At 40.4% G+C, this 21,443-nt stretch overlaps 1 protein-coding gene across 2 annotated transcripts in view; it reads left to right on the forward strand.

The window, feature by feature from the left end:
* LOC125452632 (chloride intracellular channel protein 5-like) overlaps positions 1–21,443 on the forward strand; it is a 155,445-nt gene that overhangs the window by 78,039 nt on the left and 55,963 nt on the right. The window lies entirely within an intron of this gene.

The raw sequence follows: 21,443 nt of genomic DNA on the forward strand, positions 1-21,443 counted from the left end.
AGTTCCTCTTATTTGATCAGTTGAAATGTAGCACTGCTAAATATGAAACAACAGCACACAGCGTAAAGATCCAACATTTAATCCCCATTGTTAACTGTTAACCGATTTTCATCAAAGTAAGGGAAATGGATCTTAGTGTTGAACAATGTTTTTCTCAATGTTAATTCACTTTGGAGTGGCGACAGTAAAATCGGATAGTAGCTGAATGATATCACTTGAATGGTAGAGTTCAAAAGATCCTGACACTGCCTGACACTGTACCCATACAACTTGTACTTATTTTAATCAACCCTTTTGGATATGTTATAACACAACTCAGGAACGGGAGTCGAACCAGGACCTTCTGGCTGTGAGATAGTTTCATTGCCCCTGCGTTACAAAACCCTAGACACACGTTGTACATAAGAAAAACTATATTTTCTAATCAACCTGTTTAGAGATATTATTGCACACCAATGGAACAAGTGAGACTTGCACCTGGCCCTCCCGCTTAAAGGTAGGGATACTATCACTACACAGGAAGAGTTGTACATCAACTGTGCCTCACTCCAGTCACAGGAATGCCATTTAAGCTGTTCAGGGGTTTGGACCCATGTGACTGACTAATTATTTCAATGAAGAGATGATATGTATAAAATGAAGCTGCAAAACCTTACAGTCATGTCAAACAGTGAATAATAATTAAAAAAAATTAATCTGGTATCTTTATACAAAATCATCTCATTATCGGTGGTTAGGATTGAAATGCAAATCTAGGACTGATGCCAGGAGGCCTTTCTTCAAGCAAAGAATTAGCAGCAGAAAGGAGTCTCTGGGTAGAATTGTAGAGGTGCAACTAATTGTTAGAATCAATTAACAAAGTTAGTAGCAGGCATAAAGGAACTGTAATCCCATGGAATTAGCACCTTCCGAGTAAGGGGGAAAAATCCCAGAAAATGGAAAAATATTTCATTTCAATGAGGGAAGAAAACAGTCTCTTCATTAGTGCCTACACTGTGCTGTAATGTTCTATGTTCTGCCTGAGCTGTATTCCTTTAGATAAATAGAACTACATGTTCAAAGCTGTAACCTCAGATTGCCTATGAAATAAGAATATAGCTCTTCATCTTGGCAATAGGATGCATAATTCTTTGAGCAGCAGAATTTGATTGGACTTGGAAATCTGCTTCCTATCTATGGTAGCTTAAATTTTCCATCCAAGTTTGAATGAAGGGTCAGGAAAATTTTCAGGAAGCATTCTGCACATCAGGGATGGCACAGTGGCTCGGTGGTTAGCACTGCTGCCTCACAGCGGCAGGGACCTGGGCTCGATTCTAGTGTTGGGTGACTGTGTGGAGTTTGCACATTCTCCCTGTGTCTGCATGGGTTTCCTCTGGGTGCTCCAGTTTCCTCTCATAGCCCAAAGATGTGCAGGTTAGGTATTTTTGCCATGCTAAATTGCCCATAGAGTTCAGGGATGTGCAGGCAGGGCCAATTAGCCATGGGCAATGCAGGATTAACAGGGATGGGGTAGGCGGGTACAATGTTCTTCAGAGAGTCGGATTGTAACCATTTATAGAACACCTGTAGTGTAGAAGGGGCCTATTTTGCTCATGAAGCCTGCACTGACCCTCCATAGAGCATCCCATCCAGACTCAGCCGCTATCATATCCTGGAACCCTACATTTCCCCTTTAGAAAGAAAAGTTGTTGTTGAATAAATATTAACTTTTTTATTTATTAAACTAAAAACCAAAGAACTGCTGATGCTGGAAATAGGACACAAAATCGGAAATTGCTGGAAAAATTCAGATGTGACAGCATCTGTAGAAAGGATAGCAGATAATTATTTGTAGTTCAAAAATATTCTTTATTCATAAAAATGTCTTTTATATACATTGTTACTTAAGCAGGTCAGCTGTGTATAGTAGCGTATGAAGAAATAAAGCTAACATTGGACTTTGACTCTCTCCAGCGAATGAACCCAAGGCATTTCTTTCTTGTATAAGACATATGTAAACATACGCTTGAAGCACCGGGACTGCCCAATAATGGAATAGACCCCAATTTTACTTCAGAAAGACCTTAGACGGTGGTTCTTCCCAATGAAGCTTGGTTAAAGTTGCCTCAGGCTTAAATGCAGCCCTCAGCATGTAGTCATGGACCTTGGAATGTGCCAGTCTATAACACTTGGTTGAGGTCAACTCCTTACTCTGGAAGACCAACAAATTTTGGGCAGACCAAAGAGTGTCTTTCACTGAGTTGTTGTTCCTCAATGCGCAGTCGATGTTTGTCTTAGTGTTTGTCCCAGGGAACAGACCTTCGAGCACAGAGTTCTACGTCATAGAGCTGTTTGGGACGAACCTAAATGGTTAGCACTGCTGCCTCACAGTGCCAGGGACCCAGGTTCGATTCCACGCTTGGGTGACTGTCTGCGTGGAGTTTGCACATTCTCCCCGTATTTGCATGGGTTTCCTCCAGGTGCTCTGGCTTCCTCCCACGGTCCAAAGATGTGCATGTTAGGTGGATTGGCCATGTTAAATTGCCTCTGTGTACAGGGATGCATAATTCTGTCAGCAGCAGAATTTGAATGGGCCTGAAAATCTGCTTCCTATCTATGTACCATCCAAGTTTGAATGAAGGGTCAGGAAAATTTTCAGGAAGCATTCTGCACACCAGGGATGGCACAGTGGTTCGGTGGTTAGCACTGCTGCCTCACAGTGGCAGGTTAGATGGATTAGCCATGCTAAATAAGTGTTCAGGGATGTGTAGATTAGGTGGGTTATAGGGGAATGGGCCTGGACGGGATGCTCTGAGGGTCAGTGTGGACTTGTTGGGCTGAAGGGCCTATTTCCACACTGTAGAGATTCTATGATGATGAACCTTGACAAAAACACTCCATCTTTCTCCAGATTTCCTTTGCAAATGAACATACTAGAAGGAAATGTGTGACAGTCTATTGCCCTTCTCACCACTGGCCAAGCAATGCCTTGGTGCTTGTTGGAAAGTTCTTGTGATGAGACATTCTCTCAAATCAGTCTGACGGTCTGCTCAGGGAACAATCCTTGCAGTGCTAGTGACCCAGGTTCGATTCCAGTCTCAGGGGACTGCCTGTGTGGAGTTTGCATGTTCTCTCCATGTTTGTGTGGGTTTCGCCAAATGCCCCAGTTTCCAAGACAGACAGAAGATGTGCAGGTTCAATGGATTGGCCATACACTATGGACAATTTCAGTATGTTAAGAATGTCAGTCATTCTTCATTAAGAATGACTACTCAATTCTTTGGCTGAGAGCATTGAATTGCACTAGAGCAGCAAATGGCTGATTAAATGGACAGGGGGCTAGCATGTTAATTTCAATTGAATGAACAGAATGTGAGGTGACTTCTACCTCTGGAAGAATAAATAACAGGCGAACTGTTTGTTCAGGCAGGTTAATTGGACGGAAGCTCTCTGTGCTTAGTCATAAATAGACCAGTCAAATGTCGTGCTCTACATGTGCTGCTGTGCATCAACAACACTGTTTGATTTATTTCAACTGTACATTCCATTTGCCCTCATTAACCGCTCTAGTAATATCCAGGCATTGTATGATCATGGATGATCTGTTTAAATTCAGAAAATCAAAGCTTTAGTTTCATCCAGTTGGATTATGGAGTTAGTTCACCTGATAACAGAAAGCACATCATAGTTAACTTGAACAGCACTCAAAATAAAAATTGTATTCAGAGTCTGTGTTGAGCCATGTTTGGAATATCTACATGAGTTCAAGGTCTGGCTGCAATACCAATGGAGACCATTCACCCTGGCAACTTCAGTACCAGTCATGGGCCTACACCATGCCCAAAGCACTTAGCATACCATAAAAATAAAGGGAACTTGAACAACTATACAATATGTACACTAAATAGACTCTCGATGTCAGTTTAAATAAAAAGGCCTTCTCATAACATCATTGCGACAACTAACCACCAGTTCAAATCACAAAAAGGAACATGCCCAGAAAGGAAACATAGGGTGTCTGTTTGAATAAAAACATGTCAAAACTCTGTTGCGTGGTGGCACTTGCTTTTTAACCTTAATTGCCAATGCTGGTAAACTAGCTTTTGGCTCCGGATCACATGACTGTAGTATTCTCAGTAGATTATTAAATGTGCCTTTTATATGTGTACCTTGCCTCTAAGGACTACAGATGCTGTGTAAGTATAATATTGTGACTCTCCCTGGCAGTTAGTCTGCAAGTTGAATTCTGTGATATCAGGTCATGTGATGTAACATACACTTAACACCTTGTAATATGTTTTACTGTAATAAATAAGCTATCCTGCAGAGTTGGTCAGTATTTGACGAGAAATTGTTATTAGATCATTATCATTAATATGACAGTACTCTGCGCCAAACATTTATTTGTGCTGTGCGCGGTCAGCTGATATGCCTGCAATAGCAGTATGGTATTTTATGGTCACTTTATTGAAAATTGCAGTTCCAGAGGACTGGAGACTTGCTAATGTTGTCCCCTTGTTTAAGAAGGGCAGCAAGGATAATCAAGCTAATTACTGACCGGTGAGGCTGACGTCAGTGGTAGGGAAGCTACTGGAGAAGATACTGAGGGATAGGATCTATTCCCATTTGGAAGAAAATGGGCTTATCAGTGATAGGCAACATGGTTTTGTGCAGGGAAGGTCATGTCTTACCAACTTAATAGAATTCTTTGAGGATGTGACAAAGTTGATTGATGAGGGAAAGGCTGTAGATGTCATATACATGGACTTCAGTAAAGCGTTAATTAAGGTTCCCCATGGCAGGCTGATGGAGAAAGTGAAGTCACATGGGGTCCAGGGTGTGCTAGCTAAATGGATAAAAAACTGGCTAGGCAACAGGAGACAGAGGGTAGTAGTAGAAGGGAGTTTCTCAAATTGGAGACCTGTGACCAGTGGTGTTCCACAGGGATCTGTGCTGGGACCACTGTTGTTTGTGATTATATGTAAATGATCTGGAGGAAGGTGTAGGTGGTCTGATCAGCAAGTTTGCTGATGACACTAAGATTGGTGGAGTAGCTAATAGTGAAGGGGACTGTCAGAGATTACAGCAGAATATAGATAGACTGGAGAGTTGGGCAGATAAATGGCAGATGGAGTTCAATCCGGGCAAATGCGAGGTGATGCATTTTGGAAGATCAAATTCAAGGGTGAACTATACAGTAAATGGAAATGTCCTAGGGAAAATTGATGAACAGAGATCTGGGTGTTCAGGTCCATTGTTCCCTGAAGGTGGCAACGCAGGTCAATAGGGTGGTCAAGAAGGCATATGGCATGCTTTCCTTCATTGGGCGGGGTATTGAATACAAGAGTTGGCAGGTCATGTTGCACTTGTATAGGACTTGGTTCGGCCACATTTGGAGTACTGTGTACAGTTCTGGTCGCCACATTACCAAAAGGATGTGGATGCTTTGGAGAGGGTGCAGAGGAGGTTCACCAGGATGTTGCCTGGTATGGAGGGTGCTAGCTATGAAGAGAGGTTGAGTAGATTAAGATTATTTTCATTAGAAAGACGGAGATTGAGGGGGAACCTGATTGAGGTCTACAAAATCTTGAGGGGTATAGACAGGGTGGGTAGCAAAAAGCTTTTCCCCAGAGTCAGGGACTCAATTACTAGGGGTCATGAGTTCAAAGTGAGAGGAGGAAAGTTTAAGGGAGCTATGCATGGAAAGTTCTTCACACAGAGGGTGATGGGTGCCTGGAACGCGATGCCAGTGGAGGTGGTAGACGCAGAGATGTTAGCGTCTTTTAAGATATATTTGGACAGGTACATGGATGGGCAGGGAGCGAATGGACACAGACCGTTAGAAAATAGATGACAGGTTAGACAGAGGATCTTGATGGGCGCCGGCTTGAAGGACATTTTAATGTCCTAACTGAAAGACAGCATTGCCCAGTACTGCACTAGAATGTCAGCCTTGATTTATTGACCCCAGAGTGGGACTTGAACCTGGAACCTTGTGGTTTAAAAGAATGAGTGTTACCGACTGAGCACAGTTGAGGCTCCAGTTACAGTGCTGGAAGATCCATCCTGCTGCTTCACACATTTTTGTCCAACCTTGATTAATGCAGGGATCTCCAGGACCTGTTTATCTGGTTTTTGTTCTTCTAATGACACATTGGTTGGTTGGCCTACATGACATCAGAATAATACTATTTCCTTGTATTTGAGTGAACACAGGGGACACAGGCACACCCCTCTTTTTGGTACTGAATGGTGTTTGGGTGGCAGCCCACAATGTTACCTCTCTGGGAATCTGAAGCAAATCTGCCAGTAAAAACAAATGGACATCTCACAAATGAACAAAATCTGCAGTGAGATTACAGAGCAATAATATAATTTGGTCAACTGAATGGAGTGTTGAAGCAGTATAAATCTCTCTATTCAGCAAACACTTAAACTGTAGAAGGAATTAACCATTTTTACCAGCTTCTGTTGTTCAAACTGCAGTTGTTGCTGACTTGCCCTGATGCAACCAATGCTATAGTAGAATGACTATAAGTGGCAGTATTTATTCAGTGACACCAGCTGAAAATACACGTTTATAGACATTAAGTGAAGAGAGGATTAAAATGGTGTATGTTTCTCACCCAGCTAAATAAATATTGGCTTATAATCATGACTAAATGCTGGTGATGGGTAACTAGTCTTGACACTGCAAGGACCTGTGGTGTCCATGGAATTGTATCTGATCTGGTAACAGATATCTACAGAGGAATGGGATCAACGTTTACAAATTGCAGTCACATTAGGCCAAATTTTGGCCCCTCAGAGGGTGCACATTTGTATGTAGCTAGGAGTTTAAAATCTGCAGAATGAGTGGGAACATAGCTCCAGTCTGTTGATATCTGTGTTTAATTGGGTGGTGGTGGGGGTGGGAGTGGGAGAGGAGAGAACGTGTGGTGGTAAGAAGCGAAACACATTACATATTAAAACCAGTGGAAGTGGTGGCATAGTGATATTGTCACTGGGCTCGTAATCAAGAATCTCAGGTATACCGCTGTGGGTACATGGATTTGAATCTCACCATGATAAATGGTGACATTTGAATCAATGATTCTGGAATTAAAACCTAGCCTAATGGCAACCATGTAATCATTGTTATTGTTGTTAAAAACCCAACTGGCATCCTGATGTCCTTTTAAGGAAGGAAATCTGGCATCATTACCTGCTTTGACCAACCTGTTATTCCCACAGTAATGTGGTTGACACTGCACTGCTCTCTGAAATGGCCCAGCAAGCCTCACAGTTCAAAAGCAGCTACGGATAGGTTACAAGTGCTGGCCCAGCCAGTGACACCCACATCCTCTGACGAAATAAAATCACACAACTGGGGCAAAATATCAACATAGTCTTCATGCTGCTTTAATAGTTTCATTAGAGAATCCAGCTTTTAGGTGCTGTAGATGTATGCCTGTGTTTATAATTTACACCCGTCTTCTTCCACTCTATTCTTGTGAATCTGTTTAAATACCCTATTTGTTTAACCTGAATGTGTTTATCTAGATTTCCCCTTAGATGCATCTACACTATTACATCACCTCAGCTACTCATTGTGGCAGAGAATTCCACCTTCTAACCAGCCTCTGTCTCAAATTTAGTGCATGTCCACATATTTGCTGGATTTCCTCAAATCCACACTGGATGAGAATGTACCTGCAACTGAGGGGCAGACTTAAAGCTAAGGGGTGATATTCCATGCATACAATATTAAACCTGCAGCTTTGTTAAAATTGGACCAGTAAATTGAAGAACTCAGCAGATATCCCAAGGTAGTTTGCTAGCTAAGAGGAGTCGAACATCATCAGCATGATTTTGTTGGATAAGATCGAAGGAAGAAGGCAATCAGACTGAGGTAGTGGCAGTGGTTGGGAGAGGATGGTTAACATTGGTGGAACAATGTCTTGATTGGTTTCTGTGGGAGGGAGTAATGGTGACAATCAGGGAGATTCTGGTCACAATTGATGTCTGGATAGGGAGAAGCACTTGTCATCCTCCCAGCTCCATATTCAAATGAACACTTTATAAATTATAAATCTTTAAAAGTATTTATAAATCATAAAGTCAAAGGAGTCTTTGACGATGTTGGCTGCCTTCCTGAGACAGCAGGAAGTATAGATGGAGTTAGTGGATGAAAGGTTGGTTTGAGTGATGGACTGGACTATGTCTACAACTCCATAGTTTCTTATAATCCTGAGCAGAGCAGTTGCATAAATCATAAACCCTATAGAGTGGGAGCAGACCATCCAGCCTATCATGTCCGCACAGATCCTCCAAAGTGCATCCCACCCAGACCCATCCTATACCTGTAACGTCATATTTGCCCAACTAACCTGTGCATCCCTGGACACTATGGGCAATTAAGCATGGCCAATCCACCTAACCTGCATATCTTTGGACTGGAGCGCCCGGAGAAAACCCATGCAGACACAGAAAATATGTAAACTGTTAACAGACAGCCAGCCAAGGCCGGAATTGAATCTGGGTCCTTGGCACTGTGAAGCAGCAGTACTAACCACTATGCCACGGTATCACTCGCTTCCATTGCTTGTTACAGTCCTTTTTAAGCTCTGCCAGTTGGGCCACAGGTTGGTTTTAGTTTTTCTGAATGCAGCCATCGACACGGTAACCCAATATTTCAGAGGATCCTTCAAATAGTCATTAGGTAATTTACATATTTAACTACAAGAAGACAGTACTTGCATGTATCTAGCGCCTTTCATGTTGTTAGGATGCCCTCAGATGCTCTAAGCCAATGAAATACATTGACAGGGATCAGACTTCAAAAATAAGGGTTAAAGTATCTGTTATAAGGCATCTTGACAATTTTATTTTTCTCTTTGACCACTCCAAAATGACAGGGACTTGTGGCTTAATAAGCGTGTGATTCCTGCCTGCCATGTCAGTGGCTTAGGAACCCATTTCTACATGAAAAGTAAGCATTGCATCATTGAAAATATTAATCTCATTCTGGTTAAGCCATTTTTGATTTGATTTATTATTGTCACATGTACCAAGGTACAGTTAAAAAGTTTGGTTTTGTGCGTAGTACAGGCAGATCATATTATACAAAGGATAATAGAATGGAGTGAGGAATACAGCCTCATGGCTGCAGAGAAGGTGCACACAGAGAGAGATCAGCATTTGAGAGGTCCATTCAGAAGCCCGACAGCAAGGAAGAAGCTATTCTTGAATGTGTTAGTACGTGTGTTTAACCTTCTGTATCTTCTCCTTGAGGTTGAAAGAGATTGTAACCAGTATGGAGGAGCCTTTGACAATGTCGGCTGCCTTCCTGAGACAGCAAGAAGTATAGATGGAGTCAGTGGATGAAAGGTTAGGTTGAGTGATAATCTGGACTATGTCTACAACTCCGCAGTTTCTTACATTCCTGGGCAGAGCAGTTGCTGTATGCATCTGGATAGAATGCTTTCTAATGTGTTTCTATAAAAATTGATCAGAGTCTTTATGAACATGCCAAATTCCTTTAGCCTCCTGAGGAAGTAAAGGCATTGGTGTGCTTTCTTGACTGTCATGCCAATGTGGGTGAACGACGACAGATTATTGGTGATTGTCATTCCTGGGAACTTGACACTCTCGACCATCTCCAACTCAGCACCATTTGATGTAGACAGAGGTGTGCCCTCCACCTTGCTTACTGAAGTCAATGACCAGTTCTTTTGTTTTGCTGACATTGAGGGAAAGATTGTTATCTTTACACTATACCACCAAGTACTTTCTCTGTCTTTTCTCTATTCTGCCTTGTCATTGTTTGAGACCCAGCCTACATGGGTGGTTTCATCAAAAATTGTAGATGGAGTTAGGATGGTATTTGGCCAATCATGAATGTATAGGGAGTACAGTAAGGGCCGAGTCGGTATCCAGAGCTTGAATATTAATTTGTTTGGAATTATGGTTTCACTTTATTTCTTTTCATTTCATTTCACTTTTCTCCAATGACTCCGGGCATTAGCTTGATAATGTTTTCCACTTTGGTGCTCAGCGAGGAAATATAACCATACTTCATGTTTGTTGAGTTCACAAAGCAAGTCCCTTTACCAATAAATATGTTGTCAAACAGTCAGCATGATCTAGACATGTCTAGACATGTTTGATTGTTAGAAACCTCAGCAAAGATTGAACTATGGAAACATTAAACAAATACCTGTTTTGCATTGCAATCTAGTTAGTATGAGAAACTTTGTAACTAATGTGAATATTGAATTAACATTCCTTTGGCACTCATCTGGACAATGCCACATGATGGTAGGGATAGCATTAGTTCTGCTCCCATTTATACACATGAATTACTCCAACAAATAACTTGATCATAGGCATATTCATTGAATGTCAGTGTGTTCATGGTAGAATGTTAGTTTAATTTTGGAGGACTTGTGAGAATAGACTTGTTCTTCTGGTGACTATCAATATGACAGGTATTGACAGTAGGAAATGAAGCAAGTTCATTATTAGTACTTACAAAATAAAACTCCACAGTAGCATTTCTCAACTTTAATCCCCAAACAGCACTTCATTGACTTTAAAATGTTTCATTTCTATCCTGTGACCACAAGAAATGTAATAACAGATTAGTATCTATTTTGCGCAGTAGTTTCATGCCTCTTGCATGGAGATTGAATGCCTGACTTGTTTCTTGAGGAGACATTTTTCTATAAAAATACTGTCATGTGATGAGGAAGATTTGCAAATCAAGTTGCAGGCCAAATTAGTCTCATCTGCCTTAAATGCTTTTGCATTATGCTGTTTTTCTTTTTGATTTCAGTAGAATCAATATTACAACAGAATTTCTACACCACATTGAGCTTTGCCAGTTATTTGCTATTTCCTAGATCTTTGTTCGATGGGAGTACGTTGTGTTGAATTACTGCGCTGTTTTCTGTGTTTTTCACTTGATGAAAGGCTCGTGTCAAACCCAACAGAGCAACAACTATCTAATATCAGTAGTCACTTGACACATTTCGTTTGGCTATTGTTGTGTTAGAGATCATGCTGCGTTATTCGTCTTTGAAGTATTGTTAATATTTTTCTGAATGAATGTTGCTTTGATGAGAGTAGCTGGGTCTCACAACTTCAGCAACTCTGGCTTGGGTAGGAACAGTGAAAAGATTTTTAGTGTGTTCTACATTCCTCACTATCCTGCAAATAAATTTTTTTGCTGAGGTTAACACGACAAAATTCGCAGTTGTTATTATGATCATAAATAGAAGCCTAACACAGTAAAACAAATGCTGAAATGCACAAAAATTCAAAGCAGGATGTTGTTAATCTAGAAGGCTGTGAACAGTACTACTTCAACAGCAGTAATAAATTTAATTTGCCTGCTTTTAACCCAGCAAATTAGCATTTTGAAGTACTGATGCAAAGAAACATTTCTATGTCCTATTTAGTTGTGATGTCAAAACAAATTGGAGGTACCAAATTAGTGCATTTAAATTTTTGGGTTTCAGAATTTTGCGTGCAAAACAGGGTAATTGCAATATCTTGTCTTCACTACAGTAACCAATCTGATACATTTATTGACATAACCATTTGAACATAGATTCTCTACAGTGTGGAAGAAGGCCTTCAGCCCGTCAAGCCTACACTGACCCTCCAAAGAGTATCCCGCCCAGTCCTAGACTCCTATGTATTCCTCTCAACCCTGCATTTACCATGGCTAATCCACTTAGCCTGCAGATCTTTGGACTGATCAAAGAAACAGAAGCACCCACCAGAAACCAAAGCAGACATGGGGACAACGTGTGGAGTTTGCACAGCCACCCAAGGATGGAATCGAAACAAAGTCTCTGGAGCTGTGACACAGTAGTACTGACCACTTAGCCATTGTGATGCCAAAAGCTCATGCTCCCGTTCATCAGCTGAGCCAGAGTTTGTCAGGCAACCAACACTTGCAACAGGGACTCAGATTTTCTGTTTGGTATCAGCATTTGCACCATTGCAGGTTTATAATGACATTTACTCGTATTGTGTTACACTTGGTGATTTCCCACATGAAGTGTTGCAGACACTTCAACTATTTGAATTTAAGCCTTGTTGAGAATATTGGGAGGTGCTATCTTTCAATATTGTGTGCATTTAGTTACACAAGCAGAAGCTTCTTGTATGAGTGTGGCTCTTGTACATCTTCCTTTCTTTATCATAAGCTAAATCGCAGAAGTGATCATTTTAATTAATGTTTAATAGAATGCACACAAAAACCTTGTATTAAATAAATTGAACACCATTTTATATGCAAATATTTAATTTGCTTGGGTGGCATCGAGGAGAAAAAACATTAAATTTTAAGATCTGACAATGTCAGCTCAAAAGTGAGAGTGAAAGAAATCTTGCTCCATTCCTACTATCATGATAGCAATGACAATCTTCCATCAATCATAGAGTCAGAGTTATACAACGTGGAAACAGCGGCTTCAGTTCAACTAGTCCGTGCCGACCATATTCCCAAACTAAACCAGTCCCGCCTCCTTGAGTTTGGCGCTTTTCCCTCCAAACCTTTCCTATTCACGTACTTATCCAAATGTCTCTTAAATGTTGTAATGCTATCTGTATCTAATACTTCCTCTGGCAGTTCATTCCACACACAAACCGCTCTGTGTTTCAAGAACAAAAATTACCCCTCATGTCCTTTTTAAATCTTTCTCCTTTCTCCTTAAAAATATGGATCCTAGTTTTGAATTTCCCCACCTTCCCCACCTGTGCCCCTTTGATAAGCAGAATTCCTAATGATGGCTGGATCAGGTGTAAGAGAGTGGAATGTTGTAAATTCAGAGGGCTATATTGGAGTGAGTGACGTATGAGTCACAATTATTATCATCAAAGAGGTGGAGCTGTTTTCTTTCCTGTTTGTTAGTTCTAATGCCTGATTTATTAAAGTATTGAGCGCTGTGTAGAAACAGACATAGAAATAGGAATGGGAGTAGGTCAATGGCCCTTTCAGTCTGCTCTGCCATTAGCTATGATTGTGGTAGTTTGATTATTCTTCCCTACCAGTGGAAAAGACCTTTGCAATTCACCTTATCCATGCCCCTCATGATTTTGTAAACCTCAAATTCCTGTGCTCCAGTGGAAAAATGTCCTTGCCTATCCAACCTATTTTTAAACTCAAACTCCCTCCATTCTCAGCGCCATCCTATTACATTTATTCTGAACCATCTCCAGTTTAATGTTTTTCCTATTCAGGGTGACCAGAACTGCACGCAGTACTCCAGAAGAGGCTTCACCAATTATTATGCAACCTCAGCTTGACGTCCCAACTCCTAATATTCTGAACAATGAAGGCAAGGGTGCTAAATGCCTTATCTAACCTGTGTCTACCTGTGACGCAAATTTACAAGCATTATATACCTGAACCCCATGGTTCCATGTTCTACAACACTACTTAGGAGTCTGCCATTAATTACAAGATCTACCCTTTGCTTTGCCAAAATTTACCTTGCATTTGTCCAAATGAATCTCCATCTGCCGCTCTTCAGCCCGTTGACTGAATTGATCAAGATCTCTTTGTAATCTTAGATAACCTTCTTCACTGACAACTAATTCCCCAATTTCGGTGTCATCCACAAACTTACTAACCATGCGTCATTCAAATCACTTATATAAATGACAGACAAAAGTGGATCCAGTACTGATCCCTGTGGAACACCACTGGTCACGGGCCTCCAGGCCAAAAAACAACTCTGCACCATCACCCTCTGTCTCCTACAATGATTGTATCCATTTGGCAAGCTCAATCTGAATCCCATGTGATCTAACCTCAGTAATTAGTAAGGCCAGGTGAATTAGGACAGGCGAGTCAAATAATTGGAACTCGGCAAGGTAGAGATCCTTGGTAATACTGTGCCCCTTTGATAAGCAGAATTCGTAATGATGGCTGGATCAGGTGTAAGGGAGTGGAACATTGTAAATTCAGAGGGCTATATTGGAGTGAGTGACGTATGAGTCGCAATTATTATCATCAAAGAGGTGGAGCTGTTTTCTTTCCTGTTTGTTAGTTCTAATGCCTGATTTATTAAAGTATTGAATGCTGTGTAGAAACAGAGATACAGAAATAGGAATGGGAGTAGGCCAATCGGCCCTTTCAGTCTGCTCTGCCATTAGCTATGATTGTGGTAGTTTGATTATTCTTCCTTACCGGTGGAAATCTTTTTCATTATAGGATTCAATATAATAACTTCCTGATGAACTATTCAACATATATTAAAAAAAGGACAAATTTAATTACTGAAATAGTCAGTTGCATAGTTGTACTCCTCATTTTTCGTGGTGATATCAGTACCTTCCCTTTCTCCATGTGACAAGACTTTCAGTTCTGAAATAGTGTCAGCACCTGAACTGTGAATATGTCAACTTTCACTACTGACTGTTTCACTCTTTTCTTTTATTCTAAGCCTCTAAAATCTAGTAATTTCTTTTTAATTCCACTATCATCTGTTGTTTACCGGAGGTGCATAGATTGAGACCTTTTCTCTTTTTGCTATTTGTCAAGAGGGAGTTTGATCTAATGGAGACAATGGAATTTCCATAAATATTTCAACTGCAATAATGAGTTTAAATTTCAGCCTTAGCTTTCACCACCTGTCTCACATTTATAACATGTAAAGGAGCTTCAATGCTCTTGGATCGAAAACAGAGTGGAAATTTGGCTCCAATTCACTTTATGTTGCAAACATCGTTGCTACTTTACAGCAATGAGTTGGAATGCAGATTTACTTTTAAGAAATACAGTAACTAAGCGAAACATATTTCAAAATATCTTGTTCATTATCAACTTTGTGATAGGCAGTAGTATGACTGACTATCACCATTGAAAACAGAGACCTGTAGGGTTGGGAAGAGGTGTTTGGATCAAAGCTGGATAGTGCTCTGGACTAGTAGATTGCCTTTCATACTTGAGTTCTTAAGGTTAAATTCAGTGTAAATTGATGCGGTGGAAGTCTTCTGCATCCAGTAGCTAAATATGTCTGTTATGAGGCTGTGTCTCAGTCTTGGCAATATTGAACTTTCTCTTCCAGGAACAGAGATTGTGGACCCACAACACTTGAATGTACAATCTTGTTGGCATGTTAAAACTACACTGAGGAAGTCTTGCAGAGAACAGTCATTGTTCCGATGTTTTGTTAAATTTAAAACTTAGCTGATCTCTCAGGTGGAAGTAAAAGGGGTGGCATGGTAGCGCAGTGGTTAGCACTGCAGCCTCACAGCACCAGGGTCCCAGGTTCGATTCCAGCCTCGGCCGACTGTCTGTGTGGAGTTTGCACATTCTCCCGGTGGTCTGCATGGGTTTTCTCCAGGTGCTCTGGTTTCCTCCCACAGTCCAAAGATGTGCAGGCTCGGTAGATTGGCCATGCTAAATTGCCCGTAGTGTTCAGAGGTGTGTGGGTTATGGGGGGTGGATCTGGGGTGGGATGCCCCAAGGGGCGGTGTGGACTTGTTGGGCCGAAGGGCCTGTTTCCACACTGTAGGGAATCTAATCTTAAAAAAAATCTTGCAGCATCATTTAGAGCAGAGTAGAAGAGTTCTCCTGGTGTATTGACTAATATTTATCCCTCAGCCCAATCCTGTTGGCAAGAAGACCACATCATTGTCATTGGGCAGACCACAGCAGCTCACCAGCTGTAGCCTGCTAAATATCATATGGTCCTGAGGCCAGACATCCATGAGGAATGTAGCTTGGCAAGGGTGATCATGGAACAGTGGTTCAGCTCCAAGACCCACGAAATGAAATTTACTTGTGCCATTTTGATATCTCCCCCATTGTGCATCCGTGAAACTAGGTGGAAAAAGCTCAGCCCACACTCTATCCAGTTATTCATTGTCATTGCAGTCGCAGCCCAAGTATGTTAACACATTATACTAAGAATGGGAGCTCAGTGATTGCACTATTGGACCAGAAATCTAGAGACTGGACAATAAATTGGAAATGAGTTCAGTTTCCACCAGGACAGCTGAAGAATTTAGGTTCTGATAAATAAATCAGGAATAAAAATGCTACTATCAGTAAATGGTTATTGTGGCATTTGTGGATAGAGGCATGCTGCTACCATTCCACGTATCTTTGGCTAAGCCGAAGAGTCTAGTTGGTTTACAGTGGTACAGGAACAACTGCTAGTAAGTCTTAACAAGCATCTGAGTTCTGAGCAAGGGTCACTGGACCTGAAATATTAACTGATTATTTTTTCTTCACAGATGCTGCTAGACCTACTTAGCTTTTCTAGCAAATTCTGTTTTTGTTCCTGATTTACAGCATCTGCAGTTCTTTTGGTTTTTAGTTAACAAGACTCCACTTAACAAGCTTCTGTTGGGTTAACAGGTGCAGTATATCACTTGATAGCAGTTCTGTACAAGTTACATTAGCTAACTAAATAGTATGACTCCTGATCATCTTTGTAAAAGTTGTTGCATCTGTCCCTTTTCAAGACCTAGAACTATCTTCACATTTCCCCACCTATAACTGTATAACGTAATCAGATTGAGTGGAACCTAATACAGCCTAATGAAACATTAATTCTTTCAGAACCATTATCCTGTAATCAGTGATCATGAAGCTGTCACAATATTCTAATAACATACCTGATTCACGACTTGTCCATCATGGAAGGAAATCCATTTCCCTCTGGCCTGGCCTATATGGGGCTTCCAATGTACCTGACTGTTGTGTTCTCTCAGAATGATCCAGCAAGTCACTCATTTGTATCAAAATAGTTGTGAAAATGTTATTTAGAATAAATCTGATGGACCACCTAGTATTAGCCACTGCCACAACCAGGCCATTTGTCACTATAAATTCTATCTCAATAATGGCTTAGGACTTGTACCAAAATCAGAAAAAAGAACTGTACCACACATTAGTGAAGCAATAGCATAGCATCCTACTTTAATCTAAAAGATGTCTCATCACTACAGACTCATCTGATGTCATATCTGCATTCTGGTACTCACAGGTTCCTTGAATTCATATTTAATAGTGTGAAGTGAAGACCAGACGTTTCTTCATAATAAGCAACAACAACATATAGGAGCTTTAAAAATCTCTCAGCCCTTCACAGGGGCATTATAAAATGAAGAATGACACCAAGTCACTTAAGAGGCATTGGGTCAGATGGCCAAGTCAAATAAATAGTTTTCAGGAGTTTTTCAGAACGGTGTGTTGCAGACGTGGAAATGTGTAGGGAAGGTATTCAAGAATTTGGATCCTAGGCAACAAAAGCACAGCTACAAGTGGTGAAGTGGTTAAGATTGGAAAAAGCAAGAGTCAAAATTAGAGTAGCAAGGAAATGTCAGAGCTGGGGGTTGGAGGAGATTATGGAAGTAGGGAAGCATGACGCTTTGGAGGGATTTAAAACTAAGATTAGGATGTTAAAATCAATGTATTGTCCAGCAAGGAACTAATATAGGTCAGTGAGCCCAGGAGTGATGGGGAGGATTGGAATAGGGGTGGGTGGCATTGGGGGAGGGGGTGGTGGTGGATGTAAATGGAGACGTGGGCAATAGAATTTTGGATGGCTTCAAATTTATGGAGGGTAAAATATTGGAGAGCAGCCAGCAGTGCATTGTAGTAGTCATTTCTAGAGGCAACAAAGGCCTGAATGAATATCTTAGTATTAGATGAGCAGAGATGAATGGAGGAGTCTGTTGATGATATTAGGTAGACATTGACAATATTAATGATGGCATGAACGTAAGTTCAAAAATTGTTATGGGGTTAAATATAACACCTAGGTTGGAAACAGAATGACTTAATCACAGCCTGGTGTCAGATGAAGGCACAAAGCCAAAAACCATAGGCCTTTGGAATGGGAACTGCAGTAAGGGTGAGTTTTTATCTTTTTACCCTTTCGTGTGAAATGTTTTGTAAGCCTAACGTCTTTGAGATTGCACTTTCTGCTGTGACAATTTAAAGTTATGATGCACATGATTAAGGGAGGTGTGATATGACAGCCCTGTGCAGGATGGAAAATTTTTGAATTCTAGATTGATAATTGATGCTAAGGGTAAACCCAGAACTACTCATTAGTATTTTTTCTAATCTATTGGTGTTCAATGTTACTGTATTAAGACATGAGAACCAATGTTACATAGCATTGCTATTGCTATGACTATTACAGTGATCATTAAAACAAATAATGTGGGAAGTTCAGGAGCAATGTACAAGTGAAAACAAAATGCTGCGTGGGTGAGAAGAATAAATGTAAATTCTAACAGCTGCGTTCCAATCATTCAAAATACTTCTCATTACAGCATCATGCAATTTTAATTATATTGGGATCATATTTTTGCCCTCAATATTTGTTGAGATTGCATTTGATTTCTTTGTGTTAGAATGCCTACCAAATCAGTAAATCAGGCCTGTAAAATATTTGCAGGACTTTTGTTTTCAGCCTCCAATGAAATGCATTCTGTAGGGAGCTAAGGTATCAGCTGTTCTTCAACAAATAGTGAATGGTGTTCCAACAAAGACCCAGCTGTTCTTTATTGACAGAGAATGCAGAGACAGATGGAACCTGTAGATAATATAAAAGCACGGTAGTTATTTTGTTATCACGAGAAACTTCTGCCCCGCAATTCATTTGGAATCAGAATAAAGATGTTACCTTTACATCTAAACCAAAAGGAACTGCATTAGGTTTTGAGAAAATAATGTAACAATAGTGACACTGATAGCATCACATTCTTTGGATGAAGTGTACATCGTACTGTAGGTTGCAGGTCTTATGTGTGCTGATGTTTACATTAGGAGTTTCAAAGCCTACAGATGAAAATATTGGGACCAATAACAAAACTGTTTGAGGAGCGTTCAGATAAATTTACCTTTCTGACTTAGAAGGCAAGATTTTGAGCATGTCCAAATGAAGCTCAGATACTAAGAGTTTCTTGGTCAGTTAGGAAGAAATCTCCTTCTGTACTTTTGATGCGCTAAGTATATGATTACCAGAAGCAGAAGAATAGGCCATTTAAAAATTGGATTCCAGTGTTAATTATTTTAAAAACAAGTTATTATGAGTAACAGAGGGACAAGGTTCCAAACATAAAAACAAGTTGGGGCAGTATGGTGGCTCAGTGATTAGCACTACTACTGCACGGTGCTGGGGACCTGGGTTCAGTCCCACCCTCGGGTGGCAGTGGATTTTGCTCATTCTCCCCACGTATGCGTGGGTTTCTACTGGGTGCTCCAGTTTTCTCCTATAGTCCAAAGATGTGCGGCATAGGTGGACTGGCCATACTAAGATGCCTGTAGTGTCCAGGGGTCTGTAAATTAGGTGGATTAGCCATAGGAAATGCAGGGTAACGGGAAAGGGTATGGAGATGGGTTTGGGTGGGATGCTGTTTGGAGAAGTGGTGTGGACTTGTTTCCACATAGAGATTCTATGATTGTTAAGTAGCCAGTCCACTAATATCTAGAGAAGCTTCAATTCTGGCAATACAGTGAAACTGGGCATTGGATTGAAATTCTGTAGAAAGTTATCTTTGTGTTCATCTATTTGCATAAAATATAGTAATGAACTCGTGGACCTTTCTAAAGTGGGTTAACAACTTGACTGAGCTAATTCATATAGAATTTAATACTAGTGTGTTAACCAGTGAGCTAAGAACAGTGACCATGGAATTTCCATTCCATTTGAGAATATAAGAATAAACATGTGCAAGCTGATTCATTTGGGACCACAAGCCCTTCCCTTTTTACTTTGAGGTTGTTTGAATGATTGTCAGAGCAATCTAAATTTCTATTGCCCTGGTCTGACTGACGTCTGGGGCAATTTTATTTTAAAAATTTGAAGCCTAGATTTCCAATCCATTATATATGAATCATTAGAAAATAGTTTTAGCAATCGCAAATAGAAATGTGCTGAATGCATAGAGTTTTCCGATGTGAGCTTATCATTGTCATCATCTTCATCTCCAGATGCATATAAAGTTATACATGGGGAATCCTTGTGATAGGAGGTGAAATTTTCAGATAAGTGAATCACAAAGCAGCGGGACTTTAAAATAGGTGGGATGTTGCAACAATTGTTTGAAAACTTGATTGTTTAGCTCAAAATATATTTCAGCCAATTAGCAGCTTTTACAGAGACCAGGCGGAGGAACTGATTAGAGAGTAGTAGGAACTCAAGGTCAGTGTCAGTTTGCTAGCAATTGATGCCATTTCCCAGCTCCAACTTTCCGGGTTGAGTGCAGAAATATAATGAGGTAGTTTACAAGATCTGCTACTTCTGAGCTACATCACAGCATCATCGCTATAAGTTGTTATTCCAAGGAGATGGTGCTGGGCTTTAGGCCACAGCTCACTGGTACTGTCATTCAATATTTCTGTTCCATGCTGCTGATAGTTTCAAGTGTCCTTGTTTCTGGCTGTTACTGACTCAACCTCCGTACAAACAATGTTCCACTGTCCTTGCCAGCTCAGTACACCAGTGTCTGCATATTGGCTACAATCTCAAAGTTTGTTGTGACCGTATCAGCATGTTGGTTATTCATTTATCTGCCAAATTGCTTTAATGAATGTCAGTCGTGCCTTCGGTGTCAAGTGAGTGAGTGCGATAAAGATCTAATAGAGGTCTTTTGGATGTTCACATATCTTAGTGGGTCTTCTTTATTCACTTGTTTTTGGAATAGGCATATTTACCTTTATTATTAATAATCATCATCATTAATCGTTGAAATCCACAGATGTGAAAGCACCAGTAAACACAGGACACTTCATGTTACACTGTTAGACTGTGCCATTGTGCTATTCTTCTAAACACCTCCAGTAGTGAGAATTAAAAGCAAGGGAAAGCCATTGGTATGCTGGAGGCAAAAGTAAATCCTGTTGTATGTGTGTTTGAAGTTGGATGTGGAACAGTTTGTGGTAACTAGAACTTATCATTGAACCATGTACATTATAGAGAGAGCCAGAAGACTTTGGAGCAAGTACTCATACATAATGTCATTTGACCTGATGACTAGGGATGCCATCAACATTAATAGCTACTACTTTTAATTTAGAAAAAGAACTTGAATTCATATAGCGCCTTCTACAAACTCAAGACATCTCTAGTCAATTAAGTGTTTTTTGTTGTATGGTTACTGTTGTAAGTAGGAGGTGGAACAACCAATTTCACTCAGGAAGAACACACAAATAGCAATACATTAATGACCAGGTAACATGTCTTATTAAATCTCGTTGGCAGATACGTTTAGGCCAGGATACCAGGTAGAACTTCCCTGCCCTTCTTTCAGTAATGTCACAGTATCTTTCACAAGAAAAAGGGCATTATTACTAATCAGTTTCAATTTCTCATTGGAAAGACACAGGGAAAGCATAAATGCTAATGGAAAATTGCTTTTGCTAGAAGAAAGAAAATGGTTTAGAAATGGCTGGAGTGTACTTATCTTAAAACTTGGATCTTACCTGGTCTTTCCCTCATACT

Source organism: Stegostoma tigrinum, chromosome 4 (assembly GCF_030684315.1).
Source record: "Stegostoma tigrinum isolate sSteTig4 chromosome 4, sSteTig4.hap1, whole genome shotgun sequence".
In the NCBI taxonomy this organism is placed as follows: Eukaryota; Metazoa; Chordata; class Chondrichthyes; order Orectolobiformes; family Stegostomatidae; genus Stegostoma; species Stegostoma tigrinum.